The following is a 20,068-nucleotide window of genomic DNA, read 5'->3' as shown; positions in this document are numbered from 1 at the left end:
GATCACTTATTCTTTACTCTCCCTCTGATCCTTTTTTTTTTAATGAACTGGGATGTGTTATTGCTAATGCAACTTTAAACAAGTCCATGACTCCTGAAATTGACAGAACAACACAGTGGAAGCCTCCATACCCCCAGGCTGGTTCACGTGAAGAAAATAGATGCTTTATTTTTTGAACCATTTGTTTTTAGTTTTTTTTTTTTTTAAGTACTTTACCTTGTGTTTTTACATGGAGTACTTTTTTGGGAAATTTTTTTTTGTCTGTTCTTGTTGTATACACACACATACAAGTTCATGAGCATGCACCCACACACAAACACACATGGACATGCACATATACACTCACAGAGATACGCATGCAGAGAGAAAAGAGAGGGAGGGAGGGAGATTGTTCACCAAGGTTTCTGTGTCTGTCTGGAACAATGACTGAGGGTCTTGTGACCAGGAGGGGCTGTAGCCATGTCAAATTGACATGTTGAATAAGACCATCATAGAAATTTGTAAAGAACTAAAATCATTGACTTTTTTTTTTTTGAGTGATTACATTAATTACCTTCACACTTACCCTATCTGCACATCTCTTTAAGCACAGCTTTCCTCTCTTCCTCCTCCTCAGTGTTTATTGGTGTTTTCCCTGCACCAATTCCCTGTGTGAGTGTGTTAGATCCCCTGAAACAGGTGTGAGCTGCCATGTGGGTGCTGGGAATTGAACCCAGGACTTCTTGGAATAGCAGCCAGTGTTCTTAACCACTGAGCCATCTCTCCAGCCCCTCCTTCCGACATCTTACGGGTTCCCACCAAGCTAACCCAAATCTGAGGTGTCACTCTGCTTCCATTGATGTTGAGGGATTTTCAGAAGGTGAGGTCTGTTGGGAACACCTGCAGCTACTGCTCCCTGCTTCAAAACAAGAGTGACCAGAATGATCACGCTGACCTGGCGTGAGGCTGAACAGGAGGCTCAGCTTTTCAAGAAGTTAGAGGGTAGAAAGTTGTGTGGGGTGTGATCTACAGAGGGACTGAGAGGGTGAGGGCCCGTTTGTGTGTCAATGGCGCCCTCTAGTGTCCTTGAGGTTTCACCTGCGTGACTATCGGAGGTCATTCCAGATACAAGCAAGCCTGCGCCCAGTCCTTAAAACAATGCCTTCTCCATTGCTTCCTTCCGCTGAAGCCTCACCCTAGCCCTGCCCAGGAATGTTGCTTTACCCTCTCTGAAGCCACTATTCTCATCTAACCAGTCTGGGGAGCCAGAAGGCTCTTTGGACGATCTTGAAATGAAAGCAAGGCTACTCCGGGAAGCAAGGGCAAAACCTCTATGCTCCTCCCTTGCTTTGTTCTCCTTTTCTGCCCACCCGCTATGAAAGGGCCAGGCAAAGGTGAGTCTCCATTTACTTCCTGCTGTCTCTGACCATTCACCCTGCAGACATTCAGGCTCACGTATACACATGTATACACATACATACTGTTAGCTTATAAACAGCCCCGCTAGTCTGCCTCTAGGTTGCTTAGCAACGTGACATCATACCTGCCACCCACCAGACAAAGCAGTGCCCCGCCATCTTCCTTTGTATTCTCTGTCTGTCTGTCCCTCTGCCTGTCTGTCTCCCACACTATCTCTCTCATGGCTCACTCAGACTCTAACTCCTCTCCCTCTCTCCCTCTCTCCCTGTCCTTTCTGCAACAAATTTCCTGTACCACACCTGTTGTGCGGCGTGAAATATACACCTTCCACAACCTGATTCAAAACAGGAAACAAGGGGAGCTAGTGCAGCACTCACCATTTTGCTTTTTAAAAGTTTCACTAAGGCAGAAATGCTGATTCATGCCTGTAATCCCAGCACTTCGGAGGCTGAGTCTTGGGGATTCCCACAAACTTGAGGCCATCCTGGGCTATGTACTGAATCTGAGGTCAGCCTGGACTATTGTGAATAAGCTTGTTTCAGAAAAGTTAAAGTTGCAGACTGAAAAGGTAGTGACATTATTCTGGCAGGCTCCTCACCTCTCCAGGGCAGCTCAGCCTGCAGCCTGTGTGTTGGGTGATGCTGAGGAAGACTGTGAACATGACCTAACAAAAATGCGCTCAAGGCAGGATGAAACAGGGGCTGGAGCGATGGCTCAGAGGTTAAGAGCATAGGCTGCTCTTTCAGAGGTCCTGAGTTCAATTCCTAGCATCCACATAGTGGCTCACAACCATCTATAATGAGATCTGGTACCTTCTGCCCTGCTGGCACACCTGCAGGCAGAATACTGTATACAAAATAAATAAATAAATAAATAAATAAATAATTTTTTTTTTTTTAAAAAAAAGACATTGTGAGACTCTCCCTGCCCTGATTTTTAAAACCTCAATTATGTGTTTATCAACCATGAACTTTTTGGGTGACCTCTTCATGTCACAGGATCAAAAGGCTAGTCCCACACTCACCTTCAAGCCCCTCCCCCTGAGATCACTCCATCTTTATTTATTACCCCAACTATATCTTTGTACACTTGTGTTAGGCTTTGCAGCTGCCCAGTAAAGATACATTTGTTCAGAGCCTCTATGTGAATGCCGTCGTCTTCACTGATACCCAAGCAAAGTGTCCACGGGCCTCGGCAGAGTGGATAGCATGGTGAGTCTCATGGTGAGTGCACATCGGGGAAACTCTTGTTGTCAGGGTCTGGTGGATGCATCTCAAACTCCATCATGGTCAATTCCCACCCCAGGAAGAAAGCCCATGAATCATAAGATATCAGGGCTGTTGCACTTGGGTGATGGAACGTGGGTGAAGCACCTTATCCATGACATCTATAGACCAGATGTCTCCTCGTGTCTCCCACTATGGGGCCTGCACCTTTATCTGCTCAATGAAGAATGACACCAGCCTCTTGTTTTTTTGTTTTGTTTTGTTCTATACATCTCTTGCAATGTATCTCTGTAGGCATAAAGTTATTGTGTAATTCAAACGTTGATTTCCGTCCACCCCCATCCCCCCATATCTCACTGCAATCCTTGTTCTGAGAATCTCCTGTTTCAGTGTTGTGTGAACACTGCTCTCCAGCTGTCCCCTGATATGCCAATAAAGCAGCTTGTAGCCAATCACTGAGCAGGGAGGATAATAGGGCTGGACTTCCTGCCAGTCAGGCAAGGAGGAATGAGAAGAGAAAGCAGGGGATTCAACCCTGGGAGAGGTCCAGGTAACATGGAGAGAGGAGGAAGATTCGGCTGGAACAGAGAAAGCTACAAAGTGCAAGTATCTCTAGGATGTATGCTGGAAGGAATCCAGATTAGCTTAGGCGGGTAAGAACAGAGTAATAACTGCTCAGTTCTTGTGATGTGAAGCTTATTAATAACAGTTATAAAAGAGTCTCAATTGTGTGAATGTTGGGTTAAGAGGGAAACTGAAAGAGACACACAATTTTGTAAAAGTAACATTAACATTTTGGCGTACCAAGCAGGCCTGGACTTACATAGAAGTAAAACTACAGACCAGTTTCTGAGTTCTCTTCATTAAGAGAGCAACCTAAATTTCTAAGGCAGGAGCTCACAGCTTTCTGATTAGACAGCCTTCCCTCTGCACCCCAATTCTCCACAGTTTGCTTCCAAGTCTTGGACAAAGCAGGGTTGGCCGTGCAGGCCTGTTCCCACCCCAGAAGCTGCTGGCTTTATGATGATCCCTGTTGGCAGGAAAAGAATACAAGAAGCTGTAACCAATGGGATAATAGGGAAATGGCTTTAAGCAGGGCACTACAGGAAGTGACAGCGGTCTCTAAAATATGTGGTGGTACCAGGTTTTATACACAGTAAGGAAAGTTGGCTTCTGTTGTTAGAAGAAAGTCAAGGGTTCCATTAAGAAGAAATTGACTTCATCTGCAAGGCAGGAAACCTCAAGGCGCTCACGGGACAGGGAAAGGGATGGGCCCCTCCCCAGACTGACTCATTTGCTTCTTCTGACCCCAGAAACTCAAGGCCAATTAAGAGTGGCTTTTTGATGCCTCTTCTCTTATTATATTCCCCAAGAATGTGCTCCAGGAGCAAGTTCACATCCTATGGCATACTGTCTCCTGCTTGCCACTGTCGTCACAGCTCAGAGCACTGTCCCTGGCAAGTTCTGCCATGCCGTGTGTCCTCTGTAAATCAAGGAAACCTGTCACCTATCTTTCTGGAGCTTTTTGGTTGCACAGCCTTCAATGCTATAAATCAACAAGAGATGTCATTGATTTATCCCAAGACTTCAAAGTTCCTTTCCCCTCACTGCTCTCACTTCAGATCCACAGGGCCAACACGCGTCGTCTTTGCAGACATGGGGCACACATTGCTGGGGATCGACTGCTTAATGGCTGAGGAGATTTATGAAGGGATAGAACAACAGAGTGGTGGCAGGGACAAGAAGTTATGCTGGGCTGACTTGCTCACTCAGAGGTGATTAATTTTATGTGGGTTTCATCTCAGCGGAAGAAAAATTACTTCCCACACCAAAATACTGGCCCAGGTCACAGACAAACAGGTTCAGGGAAATACTCTACATGGAGGAATGAGGAAATGACAGGAGATAGTTGCTGCTTGGGTGTTTCTCCTCATGGCCAGGTGCAGAGATCAAGGGGGCAGAAGGGCAGAAAAGCTGAGCTGTTCACTGGGTGAACTATTCTGCGCCCTGTGGGCTGTGTGGGCTGCGGCCATGCTTCTGCAGTGAGCCACTGGGTTGCCACTGAGCTAAAGAGACCCGGAGGGGTAATTATTAGAGCACAACATGGCTTCTTTGTGTGAGGTTGGGTTGGCGACAATTAGCCACTTGGGTTGACTGCATAAAATGTGTTTGGGGAGGTGGCCTGCGCAGTAAGTGTCTTGAGGTTTCCAGCCTCACAGATGGAGCAAACAGTGATGGAACATGGGGAACCAGCACCGCAAAACTAGAAAGAAAGTAAAATAAACAGCAGTTTCAACAGTGAGCTCCCCCACCCCGAGTTAAATGTAAACTTTACAGGAAAGAGCATTAGCTTGAGTCCCTTTCACTTCCACCCTCTGTAGAAGTTTCTGGAAGCATCTCGGATTAGGATTGTCAGAAAAAAATACAGGAGGTCAGGTTAAATTTGACTTTCAGTTAAAGAAGAAAAATGTCGATTTTTCCACCCCGATGGTTTGTCTTTTAAATTGGCAAAATGACATATCTTTATGACATTTGACGAGATGTTTTGAAGTAAGTATGCACAACGAATGGGCAGATACAGCTGATTAACAGGTGAGCTGGTCCACAAAGCTGTCTCTGCGGTTAGAACACTCGTAATCCACTCAGTCTGCTTTCACGCACACAGCGTCCTGTTAGTCACTGGGATTAGTCACTGTGCTGCATAATAGATCCTTTAAACCTATCCCTCCTGTCCAACTGACGTGTGCTTGTTGACTTCCAGCCCGACAGTGACATTCCACTCTGCTTTAAGGAGTTTAATGTCTTCTTTTTTTCCCCCATTTCAATTTAATTTAATTTAATTTTTTTTAATGTGTGGGTGCTTTGCTTTCTTGTCTGTGTTCCAAACATGCACAGGCCTTGTGCCTGAGGAAGCCAGAAGAGGACATCAGATCTCGGGAACTGGAGTTACAGTAGTGTGCTCTATGTGGGTGCTGGGAATTGAACCCTAGTCCTCTGGAGGAGCGGCCAGTGCTCTTAAGCTCAGGACTAGCTCTCCAGTCCTGACTTTTTTCTTTAAACTTATTTATTTCTTCTTTCTTCTTTCTCTGTCTCTCCCTCTCTTTCTTTCTCTCTCTCTCTCCCCACTGTCTAGGAACTCCAGACCAATTCTCCTGTCTCCATCTTCTATCTCTCTGTAGAAGTGCTGGCATGACAAATGTGCACCATTGCATCCAGCTTTCTAAGTGGGTTGCAGAAATTGGACTCAGCTATTAGAGTTGCACTGCAAGCTCTTTCACTCACTGACCCATCCTGCCTGCCCCAAGTATGTGGATTCCACATACAGTTAGATCATCTCATGGTGTTTGTTCTGTGGCTTTCTTCACTTCACAAACTATCTTCTGAGTCCATCCATTTTAAGGGAGGCATGATTCCCAACCTTTTAAGTGTTACATAATATTCCACTGTGCCTGTAATACCACATTTTCTTTGTCTGGACATCTGCTGTTTCCATGTATCTACTGATGTGAGCCATGCTGCCACTCGTGTGGGAACGCACATATCTCCCTGACATACTGAGTCTCCTTGACAGTCCTCTGGAGCTGCACCCCCCAGTGAGATTGCTAGATCATAGGAGCCACAGTCTGAGATTTCTTTATGAAGAGCAGAAATCTATTCACTGAGCTCTGGAGGCCGGAAGTGTTGAGATCAAGGTGCTGGCATTGTTTGCCTCTGGCTGTCTGGCTCTTGAGACAATATGCACCAAGGAACTGCAGTTCCCCTGGGAATTGTACACTGGGAAAGGAAGAGGATGAATCCTAGTCATAGCTAGAGGAGGATCTTGTCTGTCAAGGAAATTCACACAGTTCTGACGACTTGTTGGACCAACTTGCAAGACAGACAGATGCTGAAACAAGGACAGGTGGCAGTGGGCAGGGCTGACCAGGATCGTTTAGTGATGGGTACTTCTTGCCCTCTCTTTAAATCTAAACCTCATGTCAGGGGCCCAGGGGTGGACTTCGGGGAGGTCGGCAAACCTCATTGGTGTCTCCTCCTTCTATGGCCATTTTGGATAAATTTACTTTTTTTTACTTTTCACCACTACTTGTGACTTTAATTGTCATATTGATGATAACAGGCCAAGCCTGTGTCCTCATGAAGCAAAAAGCCAGTGTCAGAGGTGGGATGGTGGTAAATGCTGTGCCTTCCCATGGCAGGAGAGCAGAAAAGAGCAAACCCCACTGCCTCCAGAACTTTTCATAAGATCTCTCCTCCTACCTAATGGAGAACCCTTATTACCTAACAGAAGGCCAACACACACACACACACACACACACACACACACACACACACACGTGTTTTAATGGGAACTTCGAAGTAGCCACATTCAGTCCATAACAATATAATAGCTAGAGCTTAAATTGTTTGAGCAAATTTTTATACTGTTTTTCATAACAGTATATATTTCAGTATATTTTCTTGCTGTGCCAGTCAGTCTCAGCAACAGCGTGCAGAGAAGAACAAGTGCTTTTAAGGCGTAATTGTACCACATGCCGTATTGAGAATGTTGAGTATACTTGACCGGCCAGCCTGTGTTGAGAATTCTGAGTTTTCCATTTGTCAAGTCTAGCATCCCCACAAAGGCTTTTCTGAAATTCCAGCTTCCTGGTTTTGCCAAGGTGGTGAGCCAGGTCTGTAGTTTCTCCTGGTGCTGCTCCCTCAGCCCCATGTAGACCAGTCAGTCTCCCAAATACCACAAGCCTCAAGTTTGTCACGATGACTGTGAGCCTGGTTTTGTTTGCCGGTATCCTGCTGGCGGCTGCAGTAGCTTCTGCAATAGACACACGCACAGCGGCCGGAGTCTGCCTCGCAGAACCGTCCAGATGGGAACAAGCTGCAATCTGCTAACCTAAGAGTGCTCTGGGGGTGGAGGGCCTGGATGGTGCTAGGAAACTTCTCAGCCAGCTGATCAAAGGTTGCCCATTCTGATTTTGCCATTTCCTCCCTCTTTTGTTCTGGGCTTTCTCAGGACAAAGGCAAGTTCTGAGAGGAAGAAGCCAGACCACAGTGGGCAGTTCTGTAAACCGCTAGAAACCCTACTTGATTATTTTCTTTTGGCTGAAGCTAGACAACCTTTGCCTCGGTGAAGAGCAAAACTCATGTGCTCCACAGAAAGGAAGAGCCTCTCTGTTGGCATCTAACCCAACCCCTGGATAAAGCAGCCGAGGAAGGGCTCCAAGTGCTTGCTGCCTAAGCCTGAGGATCCGAGTTCCAGCACTAGAGTATAAAATGCCAGGCGAACGCGTGTGTACCTGTAACCCCAGCACTGAGGAGCGGAGACAGGAATAGCACTGAGGCTTGCTGGCTGGACCTAGCTGAGTCAAAGTCCAGGTGACATTTTGAGTCTTGAAAAAAATAAGGTAGAGAGTGAATGGGGAAGGCACCTGATGCTCATCTCGTCACCCCTGCATACCAAGAGCGCACGCGCGTGCCCACATAGCGCCAGAGAGAGAGATGCATGCACACACAAAAACAAAGGGTTAAAGAGCACCCTTTCTGCCTCATCAAGTCCATTTTCAGTTCCGCTCTGTTTGCTTAACGATATGAAGAGATTAAAGACTTGAATTTGGGTTGATAACCGTGCTGTTCCCACGTACCCTGACAAATGCCAAAACACCCACCAGAGGCTGGTGGGGCAGTCCTTGCGCATGTCCCCCTTGGCGGAGGTGGGCTTCCAGAACCCCTGACACACACAATACCTTGGCTCCTGCTCAAAATACCCGACATTCATCGCCAACAACGTCCCCACCTACCAGGGTCCCTGGCCACCCCTTCCTGGAAAATGTGATGAGAAGGCAAGCTGGCCAACAGCACCTGGCCCCGCAGCAGACCTGGATGCCGGTCCGGAAGCAGCCCTGGCCGGGCGACAGACAGCGCCTCGGGATGTGCACTGGGCGGCAGACCCTTCTCACAGGGTAGCTTCCTGAGGGACGGTGGAGCCACCTTTGTTGGCGTGGGTCTCTCTGACCTCAGACGACATGGGAAATGGAGGCCAGTGGGTGACACTGGGAGGCTGAGCTATGAAATGCCACCATCCGGCGTAAGGTGGGACACATTGTCCCTGAAAAGGGAGGGCCACTTCCCACCACACCTCGCCACTGCACAACCTGCCCAGGGCTCTTAAATCACTTTAAAATAGTCTGGAGACTTAAAATATACATACACACACACACACATATATGTTATATTACGTGTGTGGGTATTTTGCATGCATATATGTCTGTATACCACTTGTGAACCTGGTTCCCTCAGAGGTCAGAAGTCAGCGTCACAAAGCCTGTAACTGGAGTTACAGACATTTGTTAGCTCCCATGTGGGTGCTGGGAGTCAAACTGGGATTCCTTAACTGCTGAGATACCTCTGTAGGATTTTTTTTTTTTTTTTTTTTGTAATGGAGTAAGCAGATCCAAAAGCACACTATAAAGCTTCTGTAAAGCAAAGGACACTGTCATCAGAACAAAAGGACAGCCTACAGACTGGAAAAGGATCTTCACCAACCCTATATTTGACAGAGGGCTAATATCCAAAATATATAAAGAACTCAAGAAGTTAAACAACAACAAATCAAGTAATCCAATTACAGAGAATTGAGGTACAGAACTAAACAGAGAACTCTCTGTAGAGGAATATTGAATGACAGAGAAACACTTAAAGAAATGCTCAGTGTCCTTAGTCATCAGGGAAATGCAAATCAAAATGACCCTGAGATTTCACCTTACACCCATCAGAATGGCTAAGATCAAAAACTCAAGTGACAACACATGCTGGAGAGGATGTGGAAAAAAGGGAACCCTCCTCCATTGCTGGTGGGAATGTAAACTTGTACAGCCACTTTGGAAATCAATCTGCTGTTTTCTCAGAAAATTAGAAATAGTGCTATCTCAAGATCCAGGTATTCCACTCCTAGGCATATATCCAAAATATGCTCAAGTACACAACAAGGACATTTGCTCAACCATGTTTGTAGCAACTTCATTTGTAATAGCCAGAATCTGGAAACAACCCAGATGTCCCTCGACGGAGGGATGGATACAGAAATTATGGTACATTCACACAATGGACTACTACTCAGCAATTAAAAACAAGGAAACCATGAAATTTCCATGCAGATGGTGGGAACTAGAAAAGTGAGGTATCCCAGAAGCAGAAAGACACACATGGTATATACTCACTTGTAAGTGGATATTAGACATATAATATAGGATAATCATATTAAAATCTATACACCTAAAGAAGCTAAGCAAGAAGGAGTAAGATGATCAATCCTCAGTCAGAAAGGCAAACAGGACAGACATTGGGAGAAGGAGAAAACAGAAAACAGGACAGGAGCCTACCACAGAGGGCCTCTGAAAGACTCTACTCAGCAGGGTATCAAAACAGATGCTGAAACTCATAGCCAAACTTCGGGCAGAGTGCAGGGAATCTTATGAAAGAAGGGGGAGATAGAAAGACCTAGAGGGGACAGGAGCGCCACAAGGAGAGCAACAGAACCAAAAAATCTAGGCCCAGGAATCTTTTCTGAGACTGATATTCCAACCAAGGGCCATGAATGGAGATACCCTGCACAGATGTAGCCCAAGGCAGCTCAGTGTCTAAGTAGGTTCCCTAGTAAGAGGAACAGGGGCTGTCTCTGACATGAACTCAGTGGCTGGCTCTTTGATCACCTCCCCCTGAAGGGGGAACAGCCTTAGCAGGCCACAGAGGAAGACAATGCAGCCAGTCCTGATGAGACCTGATCGGCTAGGGTCAGATGGAAGGGGAGGAGGACTGCCTCTGTCCGTGGACTTGGGGAGGGGAAGGGAGGAGGAGAGGAAAGGAGGGTGCGACTGAGAGGGATCAAGGGAGGGGGCTACAGCTGGGATACAAAGTGAATAAATTGTAATTAATAAAAAATAAAATAAAAATGAAAACAAAATAAAATGTATCATGCTAAAGGTCACAGGGACCCCAGCAGCCACTGACTGAACACTGTGTTCTAATGGAGGCTCACTAATTCACAGACATTGTAAACAAAAGTTTCCAAACATTCTACATTGTACTTGTCTCTTTAGAGGCTACTAAATCCCACAGGAAAGAAGACACAGATGAGATCTTGCTTCTCTGGACATGGCCCTACAAAGACTAAACAGACCTCCATTTCCTCCTTCTCCCTTTTTCCTCTTTCCCCTTCCCAAACACATAAAAGTCTAAACAAACAACTATTTAAATAACAGAACTGGAAAACAATCCACAGCTTCTCTTCCTTGATAAGACCCAGTGCAGTCGCTGGATTTTCCTTCACACACACTGTTTGGGGACACTTGAATTACTGATCTGACATCAGAGAGGTCATTTCTTCTCTCATTTCCTCGGTTGCTCTCTGTGGTGAGTCCCGTATGTGTCACTCCCAAACTTTCAGCCCTTCTGTGTTTGTCCCTTGTCTTGCTTCTGTGTCTCCCTCAGAGAAATTTCCCTGGACACCTCCACCTTTAGCCAACCTCTGTTAACAAGTCTTACTGTTTGTTCTCCTTTGAATGTTTTCTTACAAACAGCATTCACATCTGTAGTTGCATGACATTCAATACATGACTGCTTCCAGGCAATGCATTCCAGGTGAGTTGAATTATGGCCAACTGCTGCCCCCCAAAAAGACACAGTAAACCGGTGGTGGCCCATACCTTTAATCCCAGCACTTGGGAGGTTACAATGCTCTTTTTTTAAAACTTTATTTGGAGTATTTAGGCCTCAACCTCCCAACCCTACATAGGAGAGAGAAGTTTAGTAGGGCGAAAGAACCCCTTTACTTCTCCCAGCTAGTCAGGGTCAAGGGGTTCTTTTAGGGCTCTAAATCAATCTCCATCAACTGCAGCCCCACCCGCCAGTCTTCTTCACACCAATGCGCCCCGAAGCGTTTCTGTCTGTTTGTCTGCTCCAAAGTGCCACACTGTCAATCTCTCTGGTCTCTTCAAACTGCTACTCGACACTTGCCAGACCTGCATGCCACACCACACTCTCTCTGATCTCTAATCTATATCCTCAGAGTCCTAGACCACACTCCTCTCCATGCCACACCTGGAAGGCCATCACTAGATGGCAAAAGCCATGCCCCACACAGCTGTGGACAAACTATAGCCCAACTAAAATCCCACACTTGGGATTAAAGCAAAAACATATTTACATAACATAAATGAATTTTCAAAGAAACCAAAATTTCCATTACAGGAGGTAGAAGCCTGTAGATCTCTATGAGTTCCCCGTCTGGTCTACAGAGTGAGTCCAGGACAGCCAAGGCTACACAGAGTAACCCTGTCTCAAAAACCCAAAATAAACGAACAAATAAGTAAAGACAGTAATGTGTTGGCCTCTGGGACTTTTGAATGTGACCTTACTTGGAAGTAGGGTGAGTGTAGATGTAATTAGTTAAGATTAGATCACTCTGGACAAGGATGAACCCTTAATCCAGTATTACTGGTGGCTTTAGAAGAAGACAGCTGTGAGAAACCATCAAACATAGACACATGGGGACACATGCTACATAATGGCAAAGACTGGAGCTTTACCATAGCTTCAAATTAAGGACTGCCACCAGAGTCTCGCAAGAAGCAAGGCGGGAGTTCCCAGCAGTTCTCAGGAGGCATTGCACTGACACCACCTTGATTGGGGATGTTCCAGCCTTTACAAACAGCACAGTTCTATTGCTTGTGATAGGGTCATGTGTCAGTTATTGACGAGAACACCTCCTGAGCAAATGGAGTGTTGGTTAGTCATAGGCAAGCTGACACAAGCCGGAGACATTTGGAAAGAGGAAACTTGAAATTGGGAAAATGCTGTGTCAGATTGGCCTGTAGACAAGCCTGTGGGGTATTTTCTTGATTAGTCATTGATGCAGGAGGAGCCAGCCTACTGTAAACAGTCCTCCTCTAGGGAGGTGGTCCTGGCATAAGAAAGCAAGCTGAGCTTGCTAGAAGAGCAAGCCAGTAAGCAGTGTTCCTCCATGGCCGCTGCTGAAAAGTTCCTGCCTCCAGGTTTCTGCTTTGAGTTTCTTTCTGCCTTGGCTTCCTCCATAGGAGACTGTAACCCATAAGCCAGATAATCTCTAATCCCCACGTGGCTTTTGATTGTGGTGTTTTATCTTAGCAATAGAAACCTAACAAAGACACACAGCTGATTTCATTGTGTGTCAAGTATATTCACAAGGAACTAGCTGGAATAGGTCAGCCACTTAACGGTGCTCAGAGGCGTGGCAGACACGAGATGTATGCGGTTGCTTACAGCATTGTACATCATCTGGCTTATAGTGTCTAAGTAGAAGGAGCTCACTATAGAACAAGAGTAAAATGTATAGAAAAGGAAGTACACGAACCAACAGCCTAGTCGGCTGTTAGAGTCATTGAGCATTATGTTCTATACAAAATGACATGGGCTCTGCTTGGCCTCAAATTGCATCGCAAGAGGTGTGAGCATGCAAGGCTCAGCACAAACAGATGACTACCTCGTTATGCTGTGATATCAGGCTGCCTGTGAGGTCACTAGGCAAGCAAGACTTTACTTTACAGACTTTACAGGCCACAGTCTCTTACCATGAAATTCTATCTGGCACAGGCCCAAAGAAACATGGATGAGTGGTCATGGTCTGAAGTCATGGACTCAAATTAATCTTCCCTCCTTGTAAGCTATTTGTCTTTTTGTTGCAAACAGTATTCAAACACACAATCTCTGGTTTCCTGAAACACAATGTAACTTTGCAGAACTGTGCAGTTCTGCCTTAGGCAGTAGGAAAAGCCTACTGTATTCCCTAGTGCATCATCAGCTTCTAATCCAGTGCCCAGCACACAGTAGGTGCTTGACGGATGTTGGCAAATGAGAGGCCAGCACCATGTAGACCCAAATTTCAGAAACAAAGGATTTCACCCTGGTCTGATGATTCTTGAGGTCCACTGACATGCTTTGTTCCTCCAGGGAATAATGCTTTTTAAAAAGTGAAAACAAGGGGCTGGAGAGATGGCTCAGCTGTTAAGAGTACTTAATGCTCTCCAGAGGACCCAGGGCTCAGCTCCTAGCACTCACATGCTTGCTTGCAACCAATGGGAGGAGCACTGAGGAGCTTGTAGAAAGCTGTTTCAACTTAAAACAAAGTGCTTTGAAGGTTACCATATGTAATGGCTAATTTTGATTGTCAACTGGATGGAACCTGGAATCTAGGAAGCTGTCCTTGGGGTTGTTTGTGAGGGAGATTTTAGATTGGTTTAACTGATGTGGGGAAAACCACCACCACCACCATCACCATCATCATCATCATCATCATCATCACCTGTTGGTGTGGTACTTTCTATTTTATGTTAATTGCTTTGCCCCCTCTGGCCTGTTTACTCACGAATCCCAAATGATGTAAACTTTGTCTCTGTTTAACCAATAAAATGCAGACATATCTGGGCAAGGTGGATGGGGAGGTATGGCCAAGGTTCAAAGACTTTTGGGGACAGAGAGGATCTTGGAAAAGGGAGAGAGAGGAAGAGAAGAAGGAAGGAGGAAGCCTCGATGGGTTAGCAGGGAAACAGAACCATGTGGGCTGGAAGGAAGGACTCTGATAATGACATGGAAAGGTCCAGATGAAGAATACATGCAAGTATCTTGGGATTATGGATGGAAGGAAGCCCAGATAGGAATGATTAAAGCAGATGGAATGGGATGCAGGCTGGGAGATATGAGATAGTGTAGGTGGAATTATCTGCCAGCCCAAGGTGAAATAAAAATGTAACAGGTGTCTGTGTCTTTATTTGATTGTGATAGTGCATTAAATAATATCGCTGTAATAATTATAGGGCTAATAAACGTTAATAGCCCAATACCTTTTATTTACCACAACAATCATTATTATAAGGCCTCACACTATAACCCTGCTGGCCTGGAACTTGTTATGATAGACTAGGATGGCCTCAAACTCAGCAATGTGCCTTCCTCTGCCTCCTGAGTGCTGAGAGTAAAGGCACGAGTGCCATCAAGTCCTTCCTAAATGCAGGCAACACCATCCTGTGGGCTGAGGTCTTGGAATCACCAAAAAAGAAAAAGAGCTGAGAACCAGCGCTCACCTCTCTCTGCTGCCTGACTGTGGACGGAATGTCACCAGCTGCCTCACACTTCCAGGGCCGCGAATTTCCTGCCGTGATGGGCTGCACCCTCAAGATGCTTGGCCAAAACAGACCCTCCTTCGTAAGTTCTTTTGTCAAGTATTCGATCTTAGCAACTGGAAAACCAGCAAATGCAGCAGGTGTTAGTGTGCGCTTTGAGAGGAAGAGAGCAAGCAGGTGGATGTTCCAGACGCACTTAGGAAGAAGTGTCAGGATGCGGCCACAAGTCAGGTGTGAGTGGTTCAGGATGGCCTTTCTTCAGGGGACCACAAGGCCTTCGGCCTCCTAGCTTGATTGACTTAGCAAAGAAATGCCCTTCATAGCCTACGGAACCATCGTTCTGCACCAATGGCCCCTGAACTCACTTAATAGGCTTTAACACAAAATCAGCAGCATAGGACCGTAGGTGGCGGCCATGTGCCCCTTTTAAAGGGGGTAATGATGTTCCTAGGGAGGTGTTTCTTGAACTGTTACCCAGCACTCCCAGGCAGTCACCCTCAGCTCAGAGCAGTTTCAGTGAGCGGGAGAAGGTGGAGATAGTAGAAAGCTGAGCAAGTGTGTCAGAGTGAAGCCAGATTGGGGGAGGAGGGCTCACAAATGGTTTAAAGGAGAGGAGGAGGTAAGGTTTCTTTTCTATGCTGCTTCTCAGGCCAGGCGACTCCCACATCTCAGTGACTTCAAAAACCACAGTTATGTCTTAATCATGTCACTGGGCTCCCAGTCTCATCGGATGCCGTATGAAGACGGTCCAATGAGGTGGTATGTGTAACAATGCTGATCCTTACAGCCATTCAAGGACCCAGGGTCCTGGTGCCCACTGGCTCTGGCTCTGCCATCCTTGAGACTAGTGCTACTCAACCTGTAGCCCAAAGTGCTGGCTCATGAGCTGGTTGCTATCAGTCCATGATGAGACAATCATCGAAGTGGTACACTATTTGCAAACTACCATACTGATTCAACAGAATGATTTTATATCTATTGGACCCAACTAAAGAATAGAATTTGTCCTTTTTCCTTTTTTGCATGAATATGTTGTGCACACGTGTGCGCACGTATGTTCTGCAGTTGTCTGTATTGTCTGGTATTTGTACATTGTCAGAGCTCAAAGGCAATAGGAGGAGGTCACACACACACTCCCAGCTCTTGGTGGCAAAAGTGACTGTGAATGTGGCCAACTTGTCAGCCTTCCAAGCTGACTTTTTCATTTTTAGTCAGTTGCCCTCACCACCCGGACCTTATGTTTCCCTGTAAAGTGAGTCTCTTGCCTCCTTTTTCTGTTCCAGGTCCCCATCTCTGGATGGCTGGTGCCCTGGAGTCTCATGTCTGCTCAGGCCCCTCTTGGCTCTGACAAGGTTTTTCTGACCGTGACAGTCTCAAGGAATACAAGCCAGTGGTTACTTTTCTCTTTATTAGTGCACATTAACTGTACAAAACAATGGATTTTATTATTATATTTTATACTCATATATAATCTACTTACTATAAAAGCTTTCCCCTCTCCTCCTCTTCTCTCTCCCCTTCCCTCCTCTTCTCTTCCCTCCTCTCCTCTTCCAACTCCCCTCCCTATCTCTTCCCTTCCTTTCTCCTCATCTCTTTTTCTTCCTTTTTTTTTTTTAAAGGATTTATTTATTTATTATGTATAGTGTTCTGCCTGCATGGACACCTGCATGCCAGAAGACAGCACCAGATCTTACTATAGATAGTTGAGAGCCACCACATGGCTGCTGGGAGTTGAACTCAGGACCTCTGAAAGAAGAGCCATTACTCTTAAGCTCTAAGCCATCTTTCTAGCCCCCCTCATCCTTTTTTCAATACTATACTCTTCACAAGGTTTCCAGTATATGTGCATTCTTACCAAGTGGAAAGTTATGCCTTCATTACCTTTTGAGGTGACTGTATTGGCTTGCTCGTGGGCATGAAGGATTCCATTCCCGGGAATCCACAGCTGTTCTCAGCCCCCTCCCTACCTGTCTCAACAACAAAGAAAAGAATTCCTGAGGGTGCACTCCTGGTCTCCTAGCCACTGGGAAAACATTGTCCTTGATAAGGATCTTCATTTTTGTTGTTGTTGAAGAATAGGCATTTTAGTCTCAAAGAATCCAGGAAGAACCCAATTTTAAGTATAGTACAGATAGGCCCCAATTTACAATAGTCTTACTTGATGTTTTCCACTCGGTGACATGTGAGTGCCAGACAAGCTACAAAAACCATATGTTGAATTTTGATATTTTTCTTGAGATCGTTCAAATTATATATATAAAACTGAATAAGTACATATCACTGAATATATCATTAAATATATCATACATAATATAAACATATATTTTATATTTATAGTAATTTATATAATATATATTATATTATGTATAATATAATATGTGTTTATACACTCATTTATATAATGTATATGAACACAATTTTATATAATTATAATAGAAATACATATTATGTTATCATAATATCATATATTACATGTAATATACAATGTATGATGTCTAGTTAGTGCTATATATGACTGTAGAAAATGGTATTTCCTCTTCAGGCAGCATTAGTTGTCACTCTTCAGGAGTGGCGGGGCTTCTTGGACCCCTCCACCAGCTATGATGGCATGTTGAAAGGCCCCGTCTTGTGCAGGTCCTACAGCGTTAAGCACAGCTGCAGTGCTTTAAGGGTGCTACAGCCAGGCCATGCCCAGAAGACGTCTTTTAGCTGTGCCTCATTTGAATTTTGTTCTTTTCTCGGGCTAGTGATATTCTGTATCATTCCCCTTCCTGGTGCTGGGCTCCGGCAAGTCACAGCTCATAGCCATCCAATTATAAAGCTGAAGAACCAATGCCATGCGGTATGCTGTGTGGCTCAGCAGTGATGTCCAGCACTTAGGATGCGTTTTCAACCTGCAGTTGATTTACTGGGACAAAACACCATCATAGGTCAAGGAACATCTGGGCTGTCCTGAACAGTGAATGAATCCAGCATCAGGGATAACCAATTCTAGTGTTTTTAATAAGAACAAAATGTATATTTTAAAGTTAAGCAATGTGAGCTGAGCCCTGTTCTCATTTGTTCTGTGAGCAAGCCCCGTGTACCCCACAGCCATTGTGCTAAACCTGTAGTCATTTTTGACTCCAGGAACAAGAAAGCCTGGAAGGACGGACTACCCTCCAGATGAGGACAATGATACATGATGGCAAGGAGCGTCTCTTGATAAGGAGCTTATCTCAAGAAATAAGGACTTCCTTAGATCACCTCACAGACCCAGAACCAAGACAGTGAGTGACGAACCAGAACACACCCTGACCAGCATGGCATGAGTGCAGAGTGTGGGAAAACAGGCATCAAGATTAACATAAGAAAGAAAGCAACTGCCCTCATCACACAACACATACACACACTCACACACACCACTAGTAACAACAGAGTAGGGAGGAGAAATTCTCAGATGTGCAAATGTGGGAGAAGGCAGATCTATGTAAATGACTCGTCAAGGATCAGGCCTGTAGTGGCATGAGGCTGTGGGCCTTTCCCTGATCTCCAACCCACTTATATGCTCAGGAGTGCCTTTCTCCTTCTTAATGAACTGTGTCTATTCATATATATGATACAGTTTCTAATAAACTGTGCCTAGTCACATATAGAATAGATAAAATACACAATTTATAAAACATACAGTTCATTATTACGTATAATACAGTTCACATAATAATGAACATATATATATACATATATACACATATACATACATGTATATGTATACACACATATGTATATGTACCTGGACACATGCATGTGCGCATATGCACATATGTACACACATACACACACACACACACACATATATATATATATATATATATATATATATATATATATATATACACCTGGACTGATTCTTGTTCCAGAATAAAAGAATCTGAAAATCTCTGTAGAAGCCTTCTGGTCTTTGGTCCACACTTCTAACACCAGGACTCTTGAATTATACATAACTCCTTCCCCCTGGCCCAATCTTTTCTCTCTGTCTAAGCCTAAATCTTAGGTTGGTACCCTGAAGATGAACTTGGGGATGACAGGACCTTTTTATTCTGTTTGTTTTCCCAGGGCACACGTTGATTAAACCACCTTTCCCTGTTTTCCACTACAGCTTGCTTTTTGGTTGGCATGTTAGATTGTGTGACTAAAGCTTGGTCTATTGGGACTGCCAACTTGGGGCTTTTACTCAGGAAACTCTTAGGCCACAGATTTAACCCACCTGCCTGTCAGGAGCATGTCCATAGCTACAGAACCCAGGTGTAGCCAGAGAACATGGGCACCTTCCACAGCTGGGAAGAGTTACACAGAGAACAGGAGAAATACGGACCCGGACATACCATGTGCTCTCAACCTAGTCAGCCCACTTCACATGCTGTAACTTTCATCTGCACAAAGCTCAATTCTGCCTTCTGTGTGTGTGAGCTAGTGGTCACAAGGACTGACCATTCACCTCGTGCCAGGAATTGTGTTAAAAGGGATTCCAGAAAAGCATCTCATGGAATATTTATTACAAGGTACTAAACACGAATAACTAACTCCCAACTCTTTTTTTTTTAATTTTTTATTTAACTTTTATTAATTACACTTTATTCCTTTTGTATCCGCCCATAAGCCCCTCCCTCCTCCCCTCTCGGTCCCACCCTCCCCCCCTTTCTGCATGCATGCCTCTCCCCAAGTCCACTGATAGGGGAGGTCCTCCTCTCCTTCTTTCTGATCTTTTTTTTTTTTTTTTTTTTTTTTTGTTCTTCTCAATTCAGGAACCTTGAACAATCTTCTGACCCTGGGGAAAGCCAGCCCACAGCTTAAAATAGCCTCTGGGTAGCCAACCCCAGCATGCCTTGTGGGCAATGCAGATAGGTCCACATACACGGAAGCAAGCCAGATCCTCAGCCTTAGCCAAATATGGAGTTGTTTGTGACAGAGAGCACTCACCATTGGGAAGGTGGAAGGCAGAAACCAGCTCCATCTTTAAGGCGCGGCATTACGCAGCTCTCTACAGTTCCCCCTTTTTGTTTTAGACGCATCAGGCAAGAGTAGAGGTCTGATCTCTGATATTAGAAATAAATTGGGACTTTGTACCAATGTTCATTTAGGTGTCATCCACCCAAAGAGCATCAGACCCGTCTGATACCTTTTTCTCAGAGGCGGGACCTGGGGCATCAACCCGCATGCAATCAGACACGCTCTTCTCTGGGTTGAAAGCGGCTGACCCTCAGTGCAGTGCTTAGCTTCGCATCCTGAGCGTAACATTTTAGCTTTTTATGGTAGCCA

At 45.2% G+C, this 20,068-nt stretch overlaps 1 long non-coding RNA gene across 1 annotated transcript; it reads left to right on the top strand.

Annotated features, from left to right (window-relative positions):
• The first annotated feature begins 1,134 nt into the window (after window positions 1–1,134).
• LOC132652423 (uncharacterized) lies at window positions 1,135–10,631 on the top strand. The gene is made up of 3 exons (XR_009589979.1): window positions 1,135–1,373; window positions 2,497–2,609; window positions 7,633–10,631. It is a non-coding gene; the product is annotated as an uncharacterized LOC132652423 (long non-coding RNA).
• Window positions 10,632–20,068: the final 9,437 nt, after the last annotated feature.

Source organism: Meriones unguiculatus, chromosome 2 (genome assembly GCF_030254825.1).
Source record: "Meriones unguiculatus strain TT.TT164.6M chromosome 2, Bangor_MerUng_6.1, whole genome shotgun sequence".
Lineage (NCBI taxonomy): Eukaryota > Metazoa > Chordata > Mammalia > Rodentia > Muridae > Meriones > Meriones unguiculatus.
Note: the sequence above shows the minus strand (reverse complement) of the source record. Positions and strands in the feature narration are given on the sequence as shown.